Source organism: Saccopteryx leptura, chromosome 4, assembly GCF_036850995.1.
Source record: "Saccopteryx leptura isolate mSacLep1 chromosome 4, mSacLep1_pri_phased_curated, whole genome shotgun sequence".
Taxonomy (NCBI): domain Eukaryota; kingdom Metazoa; phylum Chordata; class Mammalia; order Chiroptera; family Emballonuridae; genus Saccopteryx; species Saccopteryx leptura.
The window spans coordinates 119,793,826-119,812,849 of NC_089506.1; positions in this window are offsets into that span (position 1 = coordinate 119,793,826).

Consider the following 19,024-nt stretch of genomic DNA (forward strand, 5'->3'; position numbering starts at 1 on the left):
TACCCTTTTTGATGTAGGGCGGTACAATCTTATCATGCCTCAGAGAAGTGACTTTGTATTAAGAGACTTCCCTATTATGTATATTGGATTAAGGGTTTGGATTTCTACACTATAAAATGGGAACGGAGCGGGAGTTTGGCTCTTGGTTCCTGAGGTTAGCATGAGAGAGCAGAGAGAGTAGAGCCAGCAGCTAAAGGAGGCCACGTGGAGGAGGCCAGGAGAAGCAGCCAAGATGGCGGAGTGCTGAGTGAGATGCCAGTTTGTGTAGAGTTTGTATCTGGGATAAGGAAGAAGATGGGGAACTGAGGAGAAGAAGGCTGGTGAGCTAGAAACCTTTGATTCTAGGAAACCCGGATAAGTCAGTGGCTTTGTGAGCACTGAGTGTGACTGGGTTTTGGAGCCCAGTGTGTATTTTTACTTGCCCGCCGGGTGCAAGCTAGATTAAAGGCTATGGCCCACCAGTTTTTGGCTCCATGGTTTCTTTACCGACTGTCCGAATCCAATGCGAACCTGCACTGGCTGGGCTGCTCTGATGCTGGCCCTGGCTGTGGCCACTGGCTTTACAGCAGTCAAGCTTGAGAAGCTCAGCTCACATAGATATGTGGTTGAAAACAGGAGCAATGTCAAAATAGCTTTGTTGGCCAGAATGGGGAACTCTTTGGCAACAGATAACCAAAAACTGTCCAAAGGAAGATCAGCAAACTTTAGCTTTAAAGTTAGATAACATTGTGATGCATTGTATATCACCCTCTGTGGGGGCCTCTTTGAAAAAGAAAAAGGTCAAATATCTATATACACCATCAGGATAGACATAACCAGCTGAGGCTGAGGCTTCTTCTAGTGGTGGCAACATTTACCTCTAGTCCTGACCAGAATTAGAAATCGGGACCGGAGTGACGTCACGGAAATGGCGCCGTGAGCAGCGCGTCCAACAGATCTCCCCAAAATCTCAACAAATTTATCAACTAGAAACAGAAAAATTTATCCTCGGAGCATTCCGGAGTTCCACACACACACTGAAAGCAAAAGGACTGTTGCTGAGGAGAGAGCACACCTGTGATTCAAAGAACAAAAGAAAACATAACCACAAGTAACAGCTCCACCAAGAACACAATAAAACCAAACTTAAACTGTGACAACAAAAGAAAAAAAAAAGGGGAGAAAGGATGAAGATTAATAGTAGCAAAGGACGATGAAGTGCAGAAATACTCACAAGAAAGGGTACTACAATGAATATGGTAGGTACCCTTTTCATTACTTAATGGTAACCACCCTTGAAAAAACCACCACAAAAACACTTGACTTAAAAAAGGTAGCAACAGAGGAAAGAAGTATGGAATACAAACAAACAAAAACAAACAATAGAAAAACAAAAGAGAAGAATCAAACAAGATACAAAACTAACAGAAAGCAATTTATAAAATGGCAATAGGGAACCCACAAGTGTCAATAATTACACTAAATGTAAATGGATTAAACTTACCAATAAAAAGACACAGAGTAACAGAATGGATTAAAAAAGAAAATCCAACTATATGCTGCCTACAAGAAACTCATCTAAGCAACAAGGATAAAAACAAATTCAAAGTGAAAGGCTGGAAAACAATACTCCAAGCAAACAACACCCAAAAAAAAGCAGGTGTAGCAATACTCATATCTAATAATGCTGACTACAAGACAGAAAAAGGACTCAGAGACAAAAATGGTCATTTCATAATGATTAAGGGGACACTGAATCAAGAAGACATAACAATCCTTAATATATATGCACCAAACCAAGGAGCACCAAAATATATAAGACAGCTACTTATTGACCTTAAAACAAAAACTGACAAAAATACAATCATACTTGGAGACCTCAATACACCGCTGACGGCTCTAGATCGGTCATCGAAACAGAGAATCAATAAAGATATAGTGGCCTTAAATGAAATACTAGAACAACTGGATATGATAGACATCTACAGGACACTTCATCCCAAAGCGACAGAGTATACATTTTTCTCTAGTGTACATGGAACATTCTCAAGAATTGACAATATGTTGGGCCACAAAGACAATATCAGCAAATTTAAAAAAATTGAAATTGTTCCAAGCATATTTTCTGATCATAAAGCCTTGAAACTAGAATTCAACTGTAAAAAAAAGGGGGAAAACCCCACAAAATTGTGGAAACTAAACAACATACTTCTAAAAAATGAATGGGTCAAAGAAGAAATAAGCGCAGAGATCAAAAGATATATACAGACAAATGAAAATGAAAATATGACATATCAGAATCTCTGGGATGCAGCAAAAGCAGTAATAAGAGGAAAATTCATATCACTTCAGGCCTATATGAACAAGCAAGAGAGAGCCGAAGTAAACCACTTAACTTCACACCTTAAGGAACTAGAAAAAGAAGAACAAAGACAACCCAAAACCAGCCGAAGAAAGGAGATAATAAAAATCAGAGCAGAAATAAACGAAATAGAGAACATAAAAACTATAGAAAAAATCAATAAAACAAGGAGCTGGTTCTTTGAAAAGATCAACAAAATCGACAAACCCTTGGCAAGACTCACCAAGGAAAAAAGACACAGGACTCAAATAAATAAAATCCAAAATGAAAAAGGAGAGATCACCACAGACATCATAGATATACAAAGAATTATTGTAGAATACTATGAAAAACTATATGCCACCAAATACAACAATCTAGAAGAAATGGATAAATTCCTAGAACAATACAACCTTCCTAGACTGAGTCATGAAGAAGCAGAAAGCCTAAACAGACCAATCAGCAGGGAGGAAATAGAAAAAACTATTAAAAACCTCCCCAAAAATAAAAGTCCAGGCCCAGACAGTTATACTAGTGAATTCTATCAAACATTCAAAGAAGACTTGGTTCCTATTCTACTCAAAGTCTTCCAAAAAATTGAAGAAGAAGCAATACTTCCAAACACATTTTACGAGGCCAACATAACCCTCATACCAAAACCTGGCAAGGAGGGCACAAAGAAAGAAAACTACAGACCAATATCTCTAATGAATACAGATGCTAAAATACTAAACAAAATACTGGCAAATTGAATACAACAACATATTAAAAAAATAATACATCATGATCAAGTGGGATTCATCCCAGAATCTCAAGGATGGTTCAACATACGTAAAACAGTTAACGTAATACACCATATCAACAAAACAAAGAACAAAAACCACATGATCTTATCAATAGATGCAGAAAAGGCTTTTGATAAAATACAACACAATTTTATGTTTAAGACTCTCAACAAAATGGGTATAGAAGGAAAATATCTCAACATAATAAAGGCCATATATGATAAACCATCAGCCAACATCATATTAAATGGCGTAAAACTGAGGACTTTCCACCTTAAATCAGGAACACGACAGGGGTGTCCACTCTCTCCACTCTTATTTAACGTGGTGCTAGAAGTTCTGGCCAGAGCAATCAGACAAGACAAAGAAATAAAAGTCATCCATATCGGAAAAGAAGAAGTAAAGGTATCACTTTTTGCTGATGATATGATCCTATACATCGAAAACCCAAAGGACTCCACAAAAAGATTACTAGAAACAATAAACCAATACAGTAAGGTCGCAGGATACAAAATTAACATACAGAAGTCCAAAGTCTTTCTATATGCCAACAATGAAATATTAGAAAATGAACTCAAAAAAATAATCCCCTTCACGATTGCAACAAAAAAATAAAATACCTAGGAATAAACATAACAAAGAATGTAAAGGACCTATATAAAGAAAACTACAAGGCATTGCTAAGAGAAATAGAAAAAGACACAATGAGATGGAAAAATATTCCTTGTTCTTGGATAGGAAGAATAAATATAATTAAAATGGCCATATTACCCAAAGTAATATATAAATTTAATGCAATTCCCATCAAAATTCCTATGACATTTTTTAAAGAAATGGAACAAAAAATCATCAGATTTATATGGAACTATAAAAAACCCCGAATAGCCAAAGAAATCCTAAGGAAAAAGAATGAAGCTGGGGGCATTACAATACCTGACTTTAAACCATATTATAGGGCCACAATAATCAAAACTGCATGGTATTGGCAGAAAAATAGACACTCAGACCAATGGAACAGAATAGAAAGCCCAGAAATAAAACCACATATATATGGTCAAATAATCTTTGATAAAGGGGCCAACAACACAAAATGGAGAAAAGAAAGCCTCTTCAACAAATGGTGTTGGAAGAACTGGAAAGCCACATGCAAAAGAATGAAACTTGACTACAGCCTGTCCCCGTGTACTAAAATTAATTCAAAATGGATCAAAGACCTAAATATAAGATCTGAAACAATAAAGTACATAGAAGAAGACATAGGTACTAAACTCATGGATCTGGGTTTTAAAGAACATTTTATGAACTTGACTCCAATGGCAAGAGAAGTGAAGGCAAAGATAAATGAATGGGACTACATCAGAATTAAAAGTTTTTGCTCAGCAAGAGAAACTGATATCAAAATAAACAGACAGCCAACTAAATGGGAACTGATATTTTCAAACAACAGCTCAGATAAGGGCCTAATATCCAAAATTTACAAAGAACTCATAAAACTCAACAACAAACAAACAAACAATCCAATAAAAAAATGGGAAGAGGACATGAACAGACACTTCTCCCAGGAAGAAATACAAATGGCCAACAGATATATGAAAAGATGCTCAGCTTCATTAGTTATTAGAGAAATGCAGATCAAGACTACAATGAGATACCACCTCACCCCTGTTAGATTAGCTATTATCAACAAGACGGGTAATAACAAATGTTGGAGAGGCTGTGGAGAAAAAGGAACCCTCATACACTGTTGGTGGGAATGTAAAGTAGTACAACCACTATGGAGGAAAGTATGGTGGTTCCTCAAAAAACTGCAAATAGAACTACCTTATGACCCAGCAATCCCTCTACTGGGTATATACCCCAAAACCTCAGAATCATTGATACGTAAAGACACATGTAGCCCCATGTTCATAGCAGCACTGTTCACAGTGGCCAAGACATGGAAACAACCAAAAAGCCCTTCAATAGAAGATTGGATAAAGAAGATGTGGCACATATACACTATGGAATACTACTCAGCCATAAGAAATGATGACATTAGATCATTTATAGCAAAATGGTGGGATCTTGATAACATTATATGGAGTGAAATAAGTAAATCAGAAAAAACAAGAACTACATGATTCCATACATTGGTGGAACATAAAAACAAGACTAAGAGACATGGACAAGAGTGTGGTGGTTACCAGGGGTGGGGGGAGGGAGGACGCAGGAGGGAGGGAGGGAGAGATTTAGGGGGAGGGGGAGGGGCACAGAGAAAACTAGATAGAGGGTGACAGAGGACAATCTGACTCTGGGCGAGGGGTATGCAACATAATTTAATGAGAAGATAACCTAGACATGTTTTCTTTGAATATATGTACCCTGAATTATTAATGTCATCCCATTAACATTAATAAAAATTTATTAAAAAAAAAAAAAAAAGAAATCGGGACCATGGGGAGGAGTAGCAGCTTCAACTACTTGCCGCGCCACACAATGACAAGTGCGCAGCAGCCCGAGCATGGACCTTCCTGGGTGTGGATGAGAGGTGGCCTACTATTGGTTCATTGCTAGTGGTCGGGATGAATCCTAGAAGGTGATTGGTCAGTGAGCATTCCCTGTGCCTCCACTCTTCCTGCCGCTGATAGCTGGAGGGATTGTGAGGGGAATGTTTATGTTCGGATGGAGGTGGCTGGCGGCAGGCCAGATTAATAGCCTCCATGGGCCGTATCCGGCACGCAGGCCATAGTTTGGGGACCCATGTTTAATTTCCCCATGGCACACCTGACCATGTCTCACAGCACACTAGTGTGCCGCGGCACACTGGTTGAAAAACACTGCCTTAAATGTATCTTCTGCTGCCTCTTTTGAGGTTAATAGTTCTTTCTTCTTCAAGGCACTGTAAATAATACATGCCTTTTCGCATATTATAGACTCCGTCACTGTATCTCCTGCGAGCTCTTTCTCTTTCACCCACACCAGCAGAAGCTTCTCCATTTCTTCATGGATATTTGTCTTTAATTGGGACAGAATTGTAGTTACTTTTGCTGGATTTGCGCTTTTGATGGCATCCTTTTGTTTAAGGATGGTACAAACTGTAGATGTTTTGCAGTCATACAGCCTTGCCAGTTCAATCACTTGTACACCACGCTCATATTTTTCTATTATTTCTTGCTTTACTTCTATCGACATCATTCTCTCCTTCTCACTGTTCTTTACACTCACTTTCTTCAGCCCCATGATAGCACACACAAAAAAGTTAGTAAAAAATGAAAAAATTATGCAAGAACGAGTACAGCGCACGAGATTCAACTTGATTCTGTGGGTAACACATGAGAAAAAACAAGATCCTGGTGTTGTGCTGCCAATACTGGACCCATGCACCAACATGCCAACTAGCGGCAGCTTCCCGAATCACTACTCATGTCTTGAAATTTCACTCGGATCTTGAACACAATACAGACCGAGTCATATCTTAGAAAGAATTCGTATGTTGGTCTGCTCATATCTCAAGGTACCACTGTATATGAAAAGATGCTCATCTTCATTAGCTGTTAGAGAAATGCAAATCAAAACTACAATGAGATTACCACCTCACACCTGTTAGATTAGCTTTCATCAACAAGACAGGTAATAAGTGTTGAAGAGGCTGTGGAGAAAAAGGAACCCTCATTCACTGTTGGTGGGAATGTAAAGTAGTACAACCATTATGGAAGAAAGTATGGTGGTTACTCAAAAAATTAAGAATAGAACTACCATATGACCCAGCAATCCCTCTACTGCAGTGGTCCCAATCCCCAGGCCGTGTACCGGTACCGGTCCATGGGCTATTTGGTACCAGTCCTCAGAGAAAGAATAAATAACTTAAATTATTTCCGTTTTATTTATATTTAAGTCTGAACGATGTTTTACTTTTTAAAAATGACCAGATTCCCTCTGTTACATCTGTCTAAGACTCACTCTTGACGCTTGTCTCAGTCACATGATACATTTATCCATCCCACCCTAAAGGCCAGTCCGTGAAAATATTTTCTGACATTAAACCAGTCCGTGGCCCAAAAAAGGTTGGGGACCACTGTTCTACTGGGTATATACCCCCAAAACTCAAAAACATTGGTACGTAAAGACACATGCAGTCCCATGTTCATCGCAGCATTGTTCACAATGTTCCATGTTCATTGGCCAAGACATGGAAACAACCAAAAGCCTTCAATAGATGATTGGATAAAGAAGATGTGGTACATATATACTATGGAATACTACTCAGCCATAAGAAATGATGACATAGGATCATTTACAACAACATGGATGGACCTTGAAAACATTATACTGAATGAAATAAGTAAATCAGAAAAAACTAAGAACTGTATGATTCCATACATAGGTGGGACACAAAATGAGACTCATGGACATGGACAAGAGTGTGGTGGTTACCGGGGGTGGGAGGAGGAGAGGGAGGGGGTGGGAGGAGAGGAGGGGAACAAAGAAAACCAAATAGAAGGTAACGGAAGACAATTTGACTTTGGGTCATGGGTATACAACATAATCAAATGTCAAAATGACCTGGAGATGTTTTCTCTGAATCTGTGTACCCTAATTAATCAATGTCACCCTGTTAAAATTAATTATCTAAATAAAAAAATTTAAAATTAAAAAAATTTAAAATTAAATGAATAAATAAATAAAGTGAGAGATGTTTAACTCTTTCACTTGAAAGCTTAGAGGCTGTTCTTTGGTTATTAATTGGCTTAATTTTAATATTTTTTGTGTCTCAGAGAATGGGGGAGCTGAGAGGAGAGAGACAGAAAAACAGCAGGCTGGTGAAGCTGACAGAACACATGAAACATTTATGATTAAGGTTGCTGTCCTTATATGGGCAAAACAGTTATTTCCTCCAGCGAACTTTGGGCTCAAGCCAGCGACCATGGAGTCATGTCTGTGATCCCACACTCAAGCCAGCCACCCCTCACTGAAGCAGGTGACCTTGTAGTTACAAGCCTGGGTCCTCAGCATCCAGGCTAACGCTCTATCACTGTGCTATCGCCTAATCACAAAACAATTATAATAACAACAAAGATCTCTGATCACAGATCACCATAACTAGTATAGTAATAATAAAAAAGTTTGGAATACTGTACAATGAAAATTACCAAAATGTGACAGAGATACAGTGAGAAAATGCTTTTGGAAAAACAGGGCTGTAGACTTGCAGTATGTTGGGTTTGTAAGGTCAGTCAAAGGAGGACACTCTAGTTCAGGCAAGAAAGTTTATTAGGGGATCATCTGCCAGGCTGACTCCTAAGGCATAGGTCTGCAACCAGTTCTCTACCAGGTAGGGTTAAATAGGGTGTTCAAGGGTGGGGGCTGGTAGTCGTTAAGGAAAAATGTAGTTTTCAGTAATTTATATAAGATTAACCATAAGTAAGCTAGGGGACCTTCCACACCTTGGTTAGTCACCCGATGCCCAGGGTTTCAAACCTGGGTCCTCATCCGATGCTCTATCCACTGCGCCACTGCCTGGTCAGGCAAAATAAAAAGGCTTTTTCTTTAAAACATAGATTGTACTGCCTTTTTCTGAGGGATAAATGAATATATATTAGCTTATATTAAAAAAAAGAAAGGGGGCCCTTGCTAGTTGGCTCAGTGATAGAGTGTCAACCTGGCATGTGGAAGTCCTGGATCCCTCCTGCTCCCACTTTTCTCTCTCTCTCTCTCTATCTATCTATCTAGCTAGCTATCTCTCTCCCACACACACACACAGCCATGGCTTCATTGATTTGAGTGCATGGCCTCAGGCACTAACAATGGCACAATAGAGTCTCTACTTCAGGTGCTAAAAATAGCTCATTTGCAAACATCAGCTCCATATGGGCAGAGCATCAGCCTCAAATGGGGTTACCAGGTAGATCCTGATTGGGGTGCATGCAGGAATCTGTATTACTCTCTCCCCTGCTTTGACTAAAAAAAGGGTGGGGGGATAAACTAAAATAAAAAATATTACCTGCAGGTGGATGATAGAAAAGCTAAAATTTTCTAAATAGATCAGTTTTAATATTTTTGGCTTTAGAACCATGTAAATATTTTATACATTGTTAAAGTGGAAAATCAACTCACAGATTTTGAGAGCAAAATGAAACAAATTAACATATTTTAAATTGATGGATAAGTCAAACTGGAATTATTTTTAATTACTTTAAAACACATAAATTGATTATTTCTAGTGGGTATATTGTAAGATTGAAGAATGGAGCAAAAAAGTATGGCACTGGGAACCAAGATTTTCAAAATAGAAGAAAAGAGATTCAAATATTAAAATAAAACAAGTGAAAATTCTGTTTTTCCAAACTTAAATTTGAAATATCAGCATGCAGTCAGGTTGAATCATCTCTTCAAAAAAAGAAAATTTCCTATCCCTGTCCACTGAATAAGCCTAGAAACAACAACCGACCCAATGGCGATGAGCATACAGATGCTCGAGTCTAATTTCCATTTTTCACTAAAGAAAACCAGGACTCCTTCAGGAAAAAAAAAAGGAGTGATTCTTAATCTTAAATAAAAACTGTACAAGCTGAGCAGGAACACCATGTCTTTCTAGAAAGCAAGGAAAGTATCAAGGATTCCATGGTTGCTCAGAGTTTTGGGAACTGATTTGAAGGAGCTTCCTCTGACCAAAGAAGGGGCCATTTGAGCATCAAGATGAATTATCAGTGAATTGAGTAATATCAATTTTTTATAGAATTATGAATACATAATGACATCATACAACAATTACAGTTTTAAAAATAAAACCTCTTTGGACCTTCTTGGAGTATATGAGGTATGTAACTTGTATTGAAAAGCAATAAAAAAGCCTGACCAGGCGGTGGTGCAGTAGATAGAGCATTGGACTGGGATGCGGAAGGATCCAGGTTCGAGACCCCAAGGTTGCCAGCTTGAGCAAGGGCTCATCTGGTTTGAGCAAAAAGCTCACAGCTTGGACCCAAGGTCGCTGGCTCCAGCAAGGGGTTACTCGGTTTGCTGAAGGCCCACGGTCAAGGCACATATAAGAAAGCAATCAATGAACAACTAAGAAGTCGCAATGCGCAATGAGAAACTAACGATTGATGCTTCTCATCTCTCTCTGTTCCTGTCTGTCTGTCCCTGTCTATCTCTGCCTCTGTAAAAAAAAAAAAAAAAAGGCAATAAAAAAAAGGAATGAAATCAGGTATCCATCTACCTTTACTGTAAAACTCTATCTCAGAGTAGCTATATTATTTCCAAGGAAAATTTCTTAATAGAAGAATTCCCACTAATAAATGCAATAAGAATAAAAGAACTAGATTAATGATATTTTGTAACCCTAATGCATGAAGGCAAATAGCTACTAAAACCTTAGATAGAAAGTTAACGGAGTCCTTAATAATGAATAGATATGGATGGTTATGGATAACACCCAGACTCAATGATGAATCTTAATATCTGTAAACAAGTTAAAACTGCTGTGGAGTGAATAAAGAGAAACTCTATTCAGGTAATAGCTGCAAACTAGGCAGAGGCAGCCTCCATCAGAAACAAAGTGTTGAAAATGTTGCTCCACTGAGACAAATGAGAGGTCACCTTTTATAGAGAATTTTCTTGACTATAGTTGCCATTTTGGTCCATTTCATCATATAAATGAGGTTTCCAAATTGTACAGTTCTGATTGGTCCAAATCATGCAGTTCTGGTTTGTCAGTATAGATGCAAATGAGAGAATAATTTGCATAGTTCTAATTGGACAGGGGAAGTCTCTGTCCATTGCTCAAAAGATGAAACCAGCCCTGGCCAGGTAGCTCAGTTGGTCAGAGCGTAGTCCCATTACATCAAGGTTGAGGGTTCATTCCCTGTCAGGGTACATACAAGAGTCAACCAATGCATGCATAAATAAGTGGAACAACAAATCAGTGTTTTGCTCTCTCTAAAAATCAATAAATAAAAATTAAAGGAAGTAAAAATGAAACCAGAGTATCCCTGCAATGGCTGACTCAAATTGACATAATTGACTCCAAGTCTGTAGGAAATTTGGAGACAGAGAGGGTGACATGTTAAACAAGTGTGGTATAGTGCATGAGGTGGAGGGTGTAGTCAGGTCTATCCTGGGATAAAAAATATGTGAGAAGAGAAGTCCCTGTCAGCAAATGACCTCTAGGCTGTTATTATAGGGGTAAGCAAAAGTAGGTTTACAATTTTGAGTACACAAAACAGTTTATTCTTGTATTATTTTTTTATTATTTTTTATTTGAACAGCTGTAAATCTACTTTTGCCAACCTTGTATTTTTTAAATTGGGGCCCTCTCTTGATCATGGAGAGTCCATTTCAGCAGATAATTTCCTTTTCAGTAATATCAAATGAATCTTCTTGGGGTCCACACATTCAAAAAGAGACAGACATTCTGTGCTTCACAAGGTCTTGCAAAGAGACATACAAAATGCCATTTGCCAGAAAACCAGACTTGATCTGATCCAGCCTCTAGACCTGACTGCCAGTCTATAGGAAATTCAGGGACAGAGAGAGAGACATGTTAAATGTGGTGGTGCAGTGGTAGAAGCATCAACCTGAAGAGCTGAGGTTGCAGGTTCAAAGCCCAGGGCTTCCCAGTCAAGGCACATATGAGAAGCAACTACTATGAGTTGATGCTTGCTGCTCCTCTCCTACCCTCTCCTCCTCTCTAAAATCAATAAATAAGATATTTTTTAAAACTTTAGTTTATGGGAAACTACCAAACAAACTGCTCTGTTTCTTTAGCAAATTGTCAAAAAGAAAGGAAGAGGGAAGGAACTTTATAGATTAAAAGGGAGACATATCAGAAACATGTAATATGCAGCTTTTGTTGGACTCTGAACATGGCAACTTTATAAAATACAGTGTGTCCGTAAAGTCATGGTGCACTTTTGACTGGTCACAGGAAAGCAACAAAAGACAAGAGAAATGTGAAATCTGCACCAAATCAAAGGAAAACCCTCCCAGTTTCTGTAGGATGATGTGGCAGCATATGCGCATGCGCAGATGGTGACGTAACACCGTGTATACAGTGGAGCAGCCCACAGTCATGCCGGTCGAGATGTGGATGGTACAGAGGAAAGTTCAGTGTATTCTGTGGCTCGCTAAATTCGAATCTGTGACCAAAGTACAACATGAATATCGGCGCATTTATAACGAAACGCCACCACATAGAAATAACATTACTCGGTGGGATAAGCAGTTGAAGGAAACTGGCAGTTTGGTGGAGAAACCCCGTTCTGGTAGGCCATCAGTCAGTGACGAGTCTGTAGAGGCTATACAGGATAGCTACCTAAGGAGCCCTAAAAAATCTGTGTTTGAGCCCACATCGAACTGCACTGAATAGGTATGAAACTGGGAGAGTTTTCCTTTTATTTGGTGCAGATTTCACATTTCTATCGTCTTTTGTTGCTTTCCTATGACTGGTCAAAAGTACACCATGACTTTACGGACACACTGTATAACTTATGAGATAAATGGGGAAATTTGGATACTAACTGGATATCTCATGATTGAAAAATTCTCAGTAAGATGCAGTAATGGTATCAAGATTATATTTTTTAGAAAGAATCTTATTTTGTAGAAATAGATACTAAAGTATTTATAGATGAAATGGATTATGTCTAGGATTCGCTTCAAAATCTGGAAGTGGATGAGGGAACAAGATTGACCAGATGCTGATAATTGCTGAAGCCAGTTGATGGAACAAGTTAAAATACTGTTCAGAGTTTGGTAAGATTCTAGAGAAATTATAGGACCTGGTGAAATTACCTAGGAAAACTAAATGACTGAAACATTCCTGGAGTTGGCTTTACTAATTAATACCCGTCCTAGTTACTAAGGAGAAATAAAGCATCCTGGTTCCCTGTAGCAGCAGTTGGAACTGTAGCCAGGCCTGTAACCTTTTCAGGGACATTCCTTCTCTGTAGTTATAGAAGTTATAGAAGTGTTATCAAATGGCAGTCTGATGTCTCCCATCTTCCAACTAAGAACTTCTCCTGATTCTTATAACATGAGCCTGCATCTCATGCTAAAAGAAGTCTGGTTTACTTCTAAGAATTTTGGGCCAAGAGTCTGAATATCAAGGGAGATTGGAAAATTTTTTATTTTTTTCTTGATAGAGAGAGAGAAACGGAGAGATAGAAAGGGAAACAGAGAAGCATCAGCTTGTAATTGCTTCACTTCAGTTGTGCATTGATTGTTTTTCATAGGTGCCTTGATTGGGGATTGGACCAGCCACCACTCAAACCAAGCCAGCAACCCCTTGCTCAAGCTGGCAACCTTGGGCTTTAGTCCTGCAACCTTGGATTCGAGCCAGCAACCTTGGGATCATGTTAACAATCCCACACTCAAGCGAGACCCCACACTCAAGCTGGCGAGCTCACACTGAAGCCAGGAAGCTCAAACACAAGCTGCCGACCTTGGATTTCAAACCAACCAACTTAGCGTTCTGGGTTGATGCTCTATCCACAGCACCACCTCCAGTCAGGTGAAAAACCTTTTTAAAACAGAAGTTTTGCAGAGTACCTATGTTCTATTCTCAAATATTGATACTTCATGGGAGGAATCTATAAGAGGCATGTTAGAATTGATCTAAAACATTGTCATTTCTTTGTAAATATATATTTCAACCTCTTGATACTTCAGGATTTGCAGAGAGGAAAGAATGCAAAGACGTCTCCCCTTCACAGCTTCCTGGTTTCCTTGCCGTTAGCATAACGTACACATACACTGGGCAATGTTCCCACTCTTCCCATCAAAACAGGATAGTTGGAACCACTAGAACAGGGGTCCCCAAACTACGGCCCATGGGCCGCATGTGGCCCTCTGAGACCATTTATCCAGCCCCCGCCACACTTCCGGAAGGGGCACCTCTTTCATTGGTGGTCAGTGAGAGGAGCACAGGATGCTCCTAGAGTCGGTGGTCCCCAACCCTCAGGCCACGGACCAGTACCAGTCTGTGGGCCATTTGGTACCGGTCCACAGAGAAAGAATAAATAACTTACATTATTTCTGTTTTATTTATATTTAAGTCTGAATGGTGTTTTATTTTTTTTAAAATGACCAGATTCCCTGTTATATCCGTCTGAGACTCACTCTTGACGCTTGTCTCAGTCATGTGATTGATTTATCTGTCCCACCCTAAAGGTCGGTCCGTGAAAATATTTTCTGACATTAAACCGGTCCGTGGCCCAAAAAAGGTTGGGGACCACTGCTGTATGTGGCAGCGCCACAAAGCGAGGCATTGCTCACATACAATACTACTTCCGGTGACGCAAGACGCACGTGTCATGGCTCTGGAAGAGCATCATATCACTTGTTATGGCTAGCAGTGACAAATATGGAACCGGACATTGACCATCTCATTAGCCAAAAGCAGGCCCATAGTTCCCATTGAAATACTGGTCAGTTTGTTGATTTAAATTTACTTGTTCTTTATTTTAAATATTGTATTTGTTCCTGTTTTGTTTTTTTTTTACTTTAAAATAAGATATGTGTAATGTGCATAGGGATTTGTTCATAGTTTTTTTATAGTCTGGCCCTCCAGCGGTCTGAGGGACAGTGAACTGGCCCCCTGTGTAAAAAGTTTGGGGACTCCTGCACTAGAATATCACGGTAGGAGTCCCAGGCCTAAATACACAGAGAAGAAACCGACCAGCAGAAAGCCTAATAATTTTACTGTGTGGTTATTTATATAATCCTTATTTACTTTATATTAAAAAATAATTTAGAGCCTGACTAGGCTGTGGTGCAGTGGATAGAACATCAGCCTAGGACACTGAAGACCCAAGTTTAAAACTCCGAGATTCCTGGTTTACCAGCTTGAGTTTACCAGTTTGAGCATGGGGTTGCCAGCTTGAGCATGGGATCATAAACATGACCCCATGGTTGCTGGCTTGATCCTAAGGTCACTGGCTCGAGCCCAAGGTCCCTGGCTTGAGCAAGGAGTCACTGGTTCAGCTGGAGCCCCCTGGTCAAGGCACATAATGAGAAAGCAATTAATAACGAAAGTGCTGCAACTATGAGTTGATGCTTCTCATCTCCCTTACTGTCTTTCCCTCCCGCCTTCTGTCTCCCTCTCTCTAAAAAAAAAAAAAAAAAAAAAAAAAGACCAGTGGTTGTGTAGGGGATAGAGTGTCGACTTGGAACACTGAGGCCCCAGGTTTGAAACCCAGAGGTCTCACACTTGAGTGCTGGCTCATCTGGCTTGTATGCAGGCTCACCAGCTTGAGTGTAGGGTCACCAATGTGAGCATAGGATCATCGACTATATCCCATGATTGCTGGCTTGAACCCAAAGGTTTCTGGCTTGAGATCTAAGGTCGTTTGTTTAAGCAAGATGTCACTGGCTCAGCTTGAGCCGCCTGGTCAAAGCATGTATGAGAAGCAATCAGTGAACAACTAAAGTGATACAACTTCAAGGGGATGCTTGTCATCTCTCTCCCTTCCTGTCTGTCTGTCTCACTCAAAAATAGATAAAACATCCAGAATTTTTTTTCAGGTACAATGTTGAAAAGATTATGGAGAATTTGAAGTTGATGATGGTACTTCAGTCCTAGTTAAAAAAAGATAGCCAGATATTTCTTGTGTTAATATATTTTAAATGTTGTGTTTCATGATGGAAACATTGAAATCAGTAGCAAAATGTGATGATCATTTATATCTAGGCATTATTTTAATGTAAAACTACACTTTCTAAATAGAAATGTTGAGGCAAATGTTGCATATATTAAGAAAAGTTTAATTAATTTACTAGAATATTGCTTGTATTTGATTTTAACACTAAGCATTTTCCAGGGAAATTATCACAATGGGTCTTATTCTAGTTAAGGCACTCTGAAAATATTGGGTTTAGCTCCTTTCTTTGAATGATAATTAAAAAGGTGATAAATAGTCATTTATAACTTATACTTCACTTTACAAATCTTAGTTCTTTAGCAAACAGATAATGATATAGATAAAACACATTTACAGAAATATTTTAACAGAGTTTAATAGGGAAAGACTAAAATGGAAGTTATAATTTAAACCAAATTTTTTTCTAAGAATCTCAATATATTTATTGTTTCCTTGGAAATTTTCGATTTCACACTAATTTCACATTAGCTAAATTTATTTTTATCCTGCTTCAATTTATTTGTAATTACATAATACAGGTGGAAAAATTATCTAATGAAACCCACTCTTTCTTGCCTTTCATCTTGTTATCAACTGGTTAGTATTGACCTTACATCTTTGTTTATGTCATGGAGTAAAAGAATGCTTCAGGTTATGTGGTTCTTGGACTGATTTCCTTAAGAAAGGGTGACTTGATTGCTCATTTTATGAGTACCCTTAAAGCTTTGAGTAGTTTTCAAAAACAAAGGTTGAATATTTTAAAGATATTTTTTATATCTTTATAAAGATATAAAAACATATCTTTATATATATTTTAAATTAAAATATAATTTAATTTAAATTATACCTTAAAATCTATTTTTGTTGCAAAATTTCCCTCCCGGTGTTCTCTAAGAAGTAGGATATTACTGAATTAAATAATACTAATGAATTAATATTAATACTGATAAATCAACGGTCATAAGAACCTGTATTTCTGGAGGGCCCAATGTCAAGCCCTGGTTCACAAGAATAAAGCTATCTTCATAAAGCAAGATAATAGAAAATGGCCTGATTTGCGGTGGTGCAGTGGATAAAGTGTCAGCCTGGAACTCTGAGGTCACCAGTTTGAAACCCTGGTAGGCTTGCCTGGTCAAGGCACATGTGGGAGTTGATGCTTTCCGCTTCTCTCCCCCTCCTCTCTTTCTCCTCTCTCTCTCTCCCCTCTCTAAAATGAATAAATAAAATCTTTTTTTTAAATGATTTTTAAAGAAAAATGATGTTTAAAAAACAAAAGAGCCTGACCTGTGGTGGCGCAGTGGATAAAGCGTCGACCTGGAAATGCTGAGGTCGTGGGTTCGAAACCCTGGGCTTGCCTGGTCAAGGCACATATGGGAGTTGATGCTTCCAGCTCCTCCCCTCCTTCTCTCTCTCTGTCTCTCTCTCTCCTATCTCTCTCTCCTCTCTAAAATGAATAAATAAAATAAATAAATAAATAAAATAAAAATTAAAAAAACAAAAGAAGATAGGAGAAAATGTCACTTTCCTAAACACTCTTCTGTGGTTGAATTTTTTTCTCAAGCGTTATGGCTGATCTTCCCACCCAGTGTGCCCAGAGGGTGATGATTCCTCAGTGGCAGGGAAAACCTTGGTAGGGCTGAGACAAGTGGAAACCCAGCTGAGCCCCTCTTCCATTTTCTCCTGTGTTACACAATTACCCCTTGGTGATGCTTTTAACTTTCTCAGTATCACCATACCCTTAATTATAAAAATGAGAAAAAAATTTAAAACATATCTACTATAGTATGATTAATGTACTGTACTATAGAATATGAACTATAGTTCATATTCAGGGACTTCTAAAAATGTCTGACTACCTTTCTTCCTCTCTCTTCCTGTCTCTCCCTTCCTATAAATAAATGAATACATATGTACATACATACATACATAAATAGACCACATCTAAAATCAGTTTCCTATAGAATCTGTCCACATAATATGAAACATAACAGGGAGATATTTTCTTATTAGTATGGTAAACATGTTTCTGTTTGTCTAAAAATCAGAAACTCCATATTTTTATAAAAAATTGGAATAACATATAACTCAGTATGTTTCTTCCCTTCTTTCTATTGGGATGGTGATGAAGTGGTAGTAGTGGGCCCCCTTTTTTTGTATTATACATCCTAAAGTCTTTTTAAGAATTCAGTTAACATGTTAGCTAATAGTCCTTGGCCCATGTATTTCATGACTGGTTTAGAGGCATTTATTTGGTCATAGGCCTTGCATAAGGGCTTCGAAGTTTGTAAGAAGAGACCTTTCGGTGCACAGTCGCACTGAAATTACAGTTTGCTTTTTTGATTGCTTTTGATAACCTCTCCTACTGCAATTATTTTTTAAGGCTATACAGTACTGCTTTTTTTTTTTACCCAAGTATGTCTTTCTTTTCTTTGAGATTACGTTGGTCACCCATGAGCTGGAAAATCTTCCTGCCTTGCTTCCTGTACCTCCTCACTTCAAAGTTTAGGAAATGTTTACTTCTGTTTTAAGCCCGTGTGTGCTAAGAGGGAATCAGACAAGGAGATTCCTTTTCACTTCAGAATGAGAACAGTATAATTCCTCCATCACCAGCCCAATAACCTAACAGAGGCATTCAAAGTCCTCCAGAATCAGGAGATGGAAGTCGAGCGTTAGCTGGGCACCAGAGTCTTCACAACACAGAGTGTAAACTGCACCGATTTTATAGGTTACAAATTCTTTTAATCCTTGAAAATTACAGAATACTTGGCACTGTTACTAGAAAATGTTCAGACTCAAATTCTAGAAAAGATTTAATGGAGATGTTCCTTAGTTGTAGTGAGTTGTACAGCTTGTCATCTGGTGCCCAAAAATCTCACCTATCTGGGTTTTCTGTGCATAAATTCAAAATGCAAACTCTAGGGAAAATACCTACTTTAGAATGCAGAAGTCTTTCATTTAACTTAATCAAACTAAGAATTTGTTTATAAAAATCAGAATTTAGTACAGCTCTGCATACCATCAGTTTCAGTTGATGAACACAGCAGATATACTTAAATTTAACTTTTAACTATATCTGTTGGAATATGAAAAATATATAATATAATCAGTTGGTGCTTTTTAATGATGTAAAATGTAATTTAAATTTCTTTTACAATCATCTCTTTCTCTCCCCTACGTGTTCCTTTCAGCACTCTCGACCTAGGTGGAAGTGTTAGACAAGGCATTCTGGAACATGTCCTGTGGTAACCCTTGTACTGAGGCCAAGCTTCCCTGTGGTACGAGGCTGAACCCATCCACACAGACTT